Here is a 7681-nt window from a genome sequence, read left to right on the forward strand (position 1 = left end):
TAAATAAAGAGGCGGATCTAGGATTAAATCAGCAGATATGATAGGGTCTTACCCTATCCACTCAGAGATTCCAGATCTGAATTCAAATTTGGAAACCTCCTAATGAGATTAGGAGAGAACTTATCTAATCTGCAGATAAGATAAGGGCTTATCCTTATCTCTTAAAGAGAACTCCTAATCCAAATATAGATTTGGATTAGGAAACTCCTAATGAGATTAGGAGCTCTCTTTAAGCCTATAAAAAGATGAGGGGGCGAACCATTCAAATCATCCAAACTCTCCTGCCTTCTAGAGATACAAGATCTCAGAACACAGAGAGAAGTCGAATACAGTGTGATTGCGCCTTCTCCCTGCGTTCCTCTTGCCGCTGGCATACTGCCAGTTCGATCTTCTTGTAGGAGCGATCAAGAGGTGTCTTGATATCAGTCATTGGAGAAAGACTGATTTGAAGTTGTGCTCACTGCCTCCATCGAATTCTTATGAAGGGTTCGGTTCTTGGGAAGAACACTGTTGATTCTGCTCTACCCTACACTGTGTCATCTTCAGTGGGAGCAGTCTTTGGAGATTTTCTAAGGGCGTGAACACCTTCATTGAGAGATACTATTTCTTCGTATCAGGTATATCCCTCTCCTACCTTTTGATTCAGATCTGGTTTGGTTCTTGGTTGAAGATTGATCCTTGAAAAATGCAATTTTTCTAAAACAGGGAATGTGATTCCCATAAGGGAGAGAGAAACTTTTTGAAATTTCGCCCTACCTTCCTATAGGGTTCGGCCATCCATATGATGGATCTCTCATCTCCTCATAGTGGATATGATCCTTCACAAAAAGTGGTAGGGCTTTACAGCTGAAGCAGTTGGCTCCATGCACCATATGTGATTTCCCACATTCCCTGAGACATAACCGTAGTCTCCGTCACTGAGATGAGAGGGAAATCTTAGCGATGAAGAAATGGATATGGAACATAAGTTGAAAGCCTTTTCTATGCAAATAACATGAATCAATTTAGGTTGTGGACTAATAATTTGCATTTCCTTTTATCAGAAATGGCAAACAGAGAATTCGCCAAATTGTAGGACGATAACAAGCTTAAGGGCTCAAATTACGCTGACTGCTTCCGTAACCTTATGCAGGTTTTGATGTCCGAGAAATTGGACAAGGTTGCTAAAACCCCTGCTCCATAACGTCCGGGTGATAGGGTTTCTGAGGCCCGTAGGAGGGAATATCAAGAATGGGAGGAAAATAACTCTCTTGCCCAATGTTACATTATAGCCTCCTTAGACAATCCGATACAGAGATAGTTCGATAAGATCGAAGTGTTCAAGGATATCAGGGATAGTCTGAGGACCATGTATGAAGAGCAGAATCGTTGTACTCGGCAGAAGGTCCTAAAGTTGTTTATGACCACTCAAATGACTGAGAACCAACAAGTTCATGACCATTGTCTAAAGATGATAGGCTATATCAATGAACTAAAGGCTCTCGATTCAGGGTTAAATGATGATACTAAAATTGATGTTGTCTTAAACTCCTTGCCTCGTTCCTTCAATCAGTTTATCATGAATTACGACATGAATAAGCTAAAGGTTAGCCATTAGGAACTCAACAATATGTTGCAAAGGGCTGAAGAACTGATTAAGAAGAACATGTCGATTGCCATGCTTGTTGAAGGTGGAAATCGGGCAAGAAAAAGAGGGAGACTAAGAAAAAGCCTCAGAAAAAGGTTAGAAAACCTAAAAAGTAGAAGGACAAAACATCAGATGCCTGTCATTTCTACAAGCAGACTGGCCACTGGAAGAGGAATTGTCTTCAGTATCTGGAGACCAAGAAGCAAGGTAATTTTGAATCCTTTGTCATAGAAACCAATTTGTTGGTTACTTCTGCATCCTGGTTTACTAACTCTAGGTCTTCTACTCATACATATAACACATAACAGGGGTTCAAGACAAGCAGAAGGCTTAGTGACGGAGAAGTAGTGCTTTACTTGGAAACTTTTGCAACAGTTGTAGCTACAGCCATAGGAACTGTAGAGTTATTTTTTTAGAGAATGAATTATTGTACTTAAAGATTGTCTTTATGTACCAACATTAAGAAGAAAATTCGATTTTTGTTTCAAAATTGTGCTAAGATGGTTATTCTATTTTGTTTAGTAATATGATTACTATTAAATTGAATAACAAATTCCTTACCTATGAAGAGTTGGAGAATGGTTTATATATTCTCCGTCCTTCTCTGGAAACAAATGTTATCGAAACTACGTCAGAAATAACCCCCAAAAAAAGAACACGTGATACAGTTAATCCCACATGCCTGTGGCATTACCGACTTGGCCACATTAACATAGATCGTATCACTAGGTTGGTAAAGGATGGTCTTTTGGAATTTTCTAACTGTAGAAGATCTACCAACCTATGAATCTTGCCTTCAGGGTAAGATGAAGAAATTGCCATTTATAGGTAGGCCTGAAAGATCTATACATACACTTGACCTAATACATACTGATGTATGTGGTCCCATGAATGTTAGAACACGTAACCACCACATTTATTTTATAACATTTACCGATGATTTCTCACGGTATGGTTACATGTACCTAATGAGACACAAGTCTGAATCATTTGAAAAGTTCAAGGAGTTTAGACAAGAGGTCAAGAAACAGTTGGGGAGACAAACTAAGGCCCTTCGATTAGATCGATGAGGCAAATATCTCTCCGACAAATTCAATGACTACTTAAAGGAATATGGGATTGTATCACAACTACCTCCTCCTATTACACCATAATTAAATAGTGTATCGGAGAGGAGAAATTGGACTCTATTAAATATGGCTCGTTTGCTTCTTGTCCACTCAGAATTACCTATATCCTTTTAGGGTTACGCATTACGGACTGCGATATACGTATTGAATCGGGTTTCAAACAAATCTGTTCCTAAGACTCCATATGAGCTATAGACCGGTAAGAAAGCAAGTGTAAGACACTTGAAGATTTGGGGTTGTCCGGCACATGTTAAAAGAACAAATGCTAACAAATTGGAATCCAAGACCAGTCATTGCCCATTTGTACATTACCCTAAAAGCTTTGTAGGTTATTTATTCTATAACCCAAAGGAGCAAAAGGTGTTTTGTAGTCGAAATGCCTATTTCTTGGAAGAAGACTACATCTTGGATAATCATCATCAAGAAAATAGTTCTTGATGGGTATAGCCCAGGGGTAGTGGGAGATATCCCACATGCTCTAGATAGTAACTAACCTAGAAGGTCTACCCAGGTATCTAGGCCTCCAGTTCCTTATGGCTATGATCAAGAAAGTTACTTGATGGAAGCCATGATCAGCGAGGAGGATCCCATGACTTATGTGAAAGCTATGTTGGACATAGATTCCTTGAAGTGGGTAGATGCAAGGATCAAAGTATCAGTTTCATCGTATCGAACAACTTGGATACGAATACGGATACGGAAACACTTAGGAAACGCATAGAAACGGACAAAAGATATAGAAACACTTGGATACACTAGGAAAATGCATAGAAATTTCATAAATATATTAATTATATTAATTTTATTGTTAAAATATTTATAAATAATATATAAATACATAGGAGCTTTATATTTTAATGGTATATATGAAGAAATATATTGCAACTAATAAAGAGAAATACATAGATATTATGCAATTTTATTGATAGTGCATCAATCAAGAATCTAAGACATATTATATATATGCTTACAAATTAATACATGCAAGTCATTATTATTTTATTTTCTATTAAAGTCCAATGCATAAAACATATGCAACTATTCTATTTCAATTACTATATTAATATTTCTATTTTACTATTTTTAATTTTTAAAATTAACAAAAAATCAACAAAAAAATAATTCTCAAATAAATATGTTATTATAAAAAATAAATATGTTATTTTCATTTTTAAAAAATAAATATGTTATTATAGAATGTAAAGTATTAATTAATAATTTCTAAAAATATATAATCTTAACTTAAAATATACCAAATCTAATAAATTTTATAGATATATATCATATTGAAATTCATAAATTTTAATTACAAAAATAATTATTTTATTATTAATATTTTATTTTATAAAATTTCTAAAATACAAAATTATTTTATTTTTATATAAATGTAGATTAGTGGAATTGAGCAATTCAATTTATGTTATATTCTCAAATATTTTGTAAATAATATTTTTATTTTTTTAAATAGTAAAGACATTATTATTTAATGCAAATTAAAATATTAATTAATAATTTATAAAAAATTGAATATATATAATGTGCAAATTTATAAATTTTAAGTATTAAAATAATTATTCTACTAATAATAATTTTATTTGTATAAATTTCTTGAAACTAAAAGTCAAATTTTGGTATATATGTTGATTTGATAAATTATTTATTCCATTGTTCATAAAATAATAATTTTAAAATTATTCTTTTTAATTTATAGTTGGAATTGTTGATATATATTATTTATTTGGATTGTATGTAGACTACTAGACGCTAATGTAATAAATGTTAATGTGTTTCTTTTTTTATCAAAAAGTTGTAAGTGCCTTGGTGGTTGAAGAGACATGCTCCTGGTTCTTTTCATAAGTTTAGTTCTATGTTCGAATCACACGGGCCTCAACCTTTTTAAGTGAGACGTGGTTTATACGAAGGCATGGATGCGGGCGCGTGATACGCTGTTGTGTCAGTGCGTATCGGATTGTATCGGTCGATACTATACAATACGCATCGATACAATAGCGTATGGACCAATACGCACGACTGAAAAAATAAGTATTCAATCGTGACGTATCCTGTGCCGATCAGGTCTGATACCGATACAATATGCCCCGTATCGTACGTATCGTATCAATATTTTAATCCTTGGGTAGATGCCATGAAAGCCGAAATGGACTCGATGGAGACCAATAAGGTTTGGACTTTTGTAAACCCACCCCCTAGGGTGAAAGCAATTGGTTGTAAATGGATCTACGAGAGGAAGAAGGGCCCTAATGGTAGTTCACTATAGATCCTAGGGTATACCGATGCCGACTTCCAGTCAAACCTGGATGATAGAAAGTCTACATCCGGTTATATCTTCACAATGGGGTCCTATGCAGTTAGCTGGAAAAGTAGTAAACAGGGGTCCACTGCAGATTCCACAACCGAGGCCAAGTACATTGCCGCAATTAAAGCTGCCAAGGAAGCCGTTTTGATGAACAAGTTCATTCAAGAATTAGGATTAGTTCTATCCAGCACATCACCCATTCCATTGTTGTGTGACAACACTGGAGCCATTGCTCAGGCTAAGGAGCCCCAAGCCCCACTCGAAGTCAAAGCACATCAAAAGGAAGTACCACGTACTGATTCAAAATATAGCATCAGCGAAGAATGTGGTAGACCGATTGACTAAGCCACTGGCACAGAAAGTGTTTGAGAAACACGTGGAAAGTATGGGACCCTGGCTTGTACACGATTGAACCTAAGTGCAAGTGGGAGCTATTAGACAATGTATGCCCTTAACTCCAATCAGATTGATGTACATTTTGTCATTTATTGTAAATGAATAAAGTACATAATTGATTCATGTTATTATGGTGTGTTTCTCTGTAATACGCTTAAACTGAACACTTATGAGACTCATATTAGTTTAGAACCTTCACAACCGTTGGATAGACCTGGAGAGGTTTATCTTGCCAAGGCTGACACTAATGTACTACCAAGTCAATTGGGGTGGCTTGCCTCAACTGCTAGGGTGAGACCTAAAGCACATGTAGTGTGGGTTTGTTTGAAACTCTGAACCGGACCATTTTCCACTTATGCCCTGGACCTTGGTGACAGATGGGCAAAATTGGAAAATTACACCTAACCCCTAGAATCAGTTATGGTACTGTACTAGGTGTTGGATTGGGCTATCCTTGACATGCCAATTAGTGAGATCCTTAACAAGGGTCAAAATCGGGGTATGTTGGGGCAAATTGAGAATTCACATGAGTGGGTGCTCATGGTGATAGAATCAGCCCCTTTATCGAACAAAGTGAATGATCAAGGAATGCACTCTCTCTGATGGAAACCTAAACTGTTAGCAGTTGATTTCAAACTTGTTGAGATTTGTTTTGCAAAATATATTTATATAGAGATATACATATATTATGGTTTCACAAAATGTTTGCAAAAGGTTTTAATTCCCGAAATCCATGTGAGCAGAGAATACAACACTGCACCTTGCAGCCGAGGGAGAGGTCCTCTCTTGTCGGGTAGTGTTTGATCATTATTGGTTGAGAGGTTATGTATCAGGCCATTTAGGGTTTTTACCTGATGGGTTAATCTCACTTAAGTCCATAGTCCTTGGGCCTTCATAAGGTGGCTGGACCCAATGACCATTTAGTGTAAATGTTGGGCCTACTAAGAGCCTATACTGATGGACTCAGGGGTTCATTATATTCAACAGTGAATTCGGTCAAGCCTTGTAACAGAAGTTAGGCTGAACCCATATGGCTTTCGTGGAGATCAATGTTAGGGTCTTACGCCATACAAAGAGAGCCAAAGTAGCCAATAAATTAAAGGGGAAGTGAGCCTGATAACTTAATGGGCCTAAAGCCCAATTCGAACTGGGCTAATTAGATTAATTAATAGTGGGCGAATTTGATATTAAATCTGCTTCTAGATCAACAAGAGGATAAGATGTGTCTTATCCACTCAAGAGTTCGGATCCAAATAGGATCAAAGAACCCTTTCCTGATAGGATTAGGAAGCTGATCCAAATAAGTTATAAATAGAGGGAGAAATCCTTCTATTAAACACTTTTGCATATCCAATTCTTCTCTCTGTTCTTGCCGCCATACCTAGTTCGATCACCATTCTTGGACTGATCAATAATTGTTCTTGATTCTGATTCTTGCTAAAAGAATCAGATATGAAGTTGTGCTCACATCCCCTGCGTAATCCTTGCTGAATAATTACTTTGCTGATCCTACCTCATCCTATGCTCTATCATCTTCAATGGAGGTAGGATTTGATACCCTCTTTAGGCGTGAACACCTATTTTGGGAGCTACTTGCGTGGATTTCGTATCAAATATAACCCTCCCTTAATCTTGGTTTCAGATTTGGTCCGATTTATTTCAAAAACGAACCCTGAAAAATGCAATTTTTCTAAAACAGGGAATAGGATTCCCGAAAGGGAGAAAGAAATTTTTTGAAATTTCACCCAACCACCTTGCATGGTTTGGCCATCCATATAATGGATTTCTCTTCCCTTCAATTGTATGGTTTTAAAATAATCATTGACATGGGCAAACGAACCGTTCACTTTAAGAACCAATCAACTATCTAATTCTATTTTACACTTGCCAAAATAAATGTTAACTTGGTCAATAGTTTGTTGACCCAAATAATTGAACCACTAAATTATTCAACTCATAATTGGTTTTATTTTGCAAAAATGTCATAAGCTTATCATTCAAACCGGGTGATCAAACCATAACACAAAAAATGATGGCCAAAGTGGTTCTATTTTCATGTTGAATTTTAAAGCTTTGCTTAGGCTGCATTTGGCACTCCTTATTTCAAGACTTCTCCTTTTTGTAGTTAAAAACTCAATTTTCCTATCGGCGTTTTAACAGAAAAAAGGAGACAAGTCCAAGGAATGCCAAATGCAGCCTTAGTCAACTTAA

Source organism: Nelumbo nucifera, chromosome 7 (assembly GCF_055504915.1).
Source record: "Nelumbo nucifera cultivar China Antique chromosome 7, China Antique-T2T, whole genome shotgun sequence".
Classification (NCBI taxonomy): domain Eukaryota; kingdom Viridiplantae; phylum Streptophyta; class Magnoliopsida; order Proteales; family Nelumbonaceae; genus Nelumbo; species Nelumbo nucifera.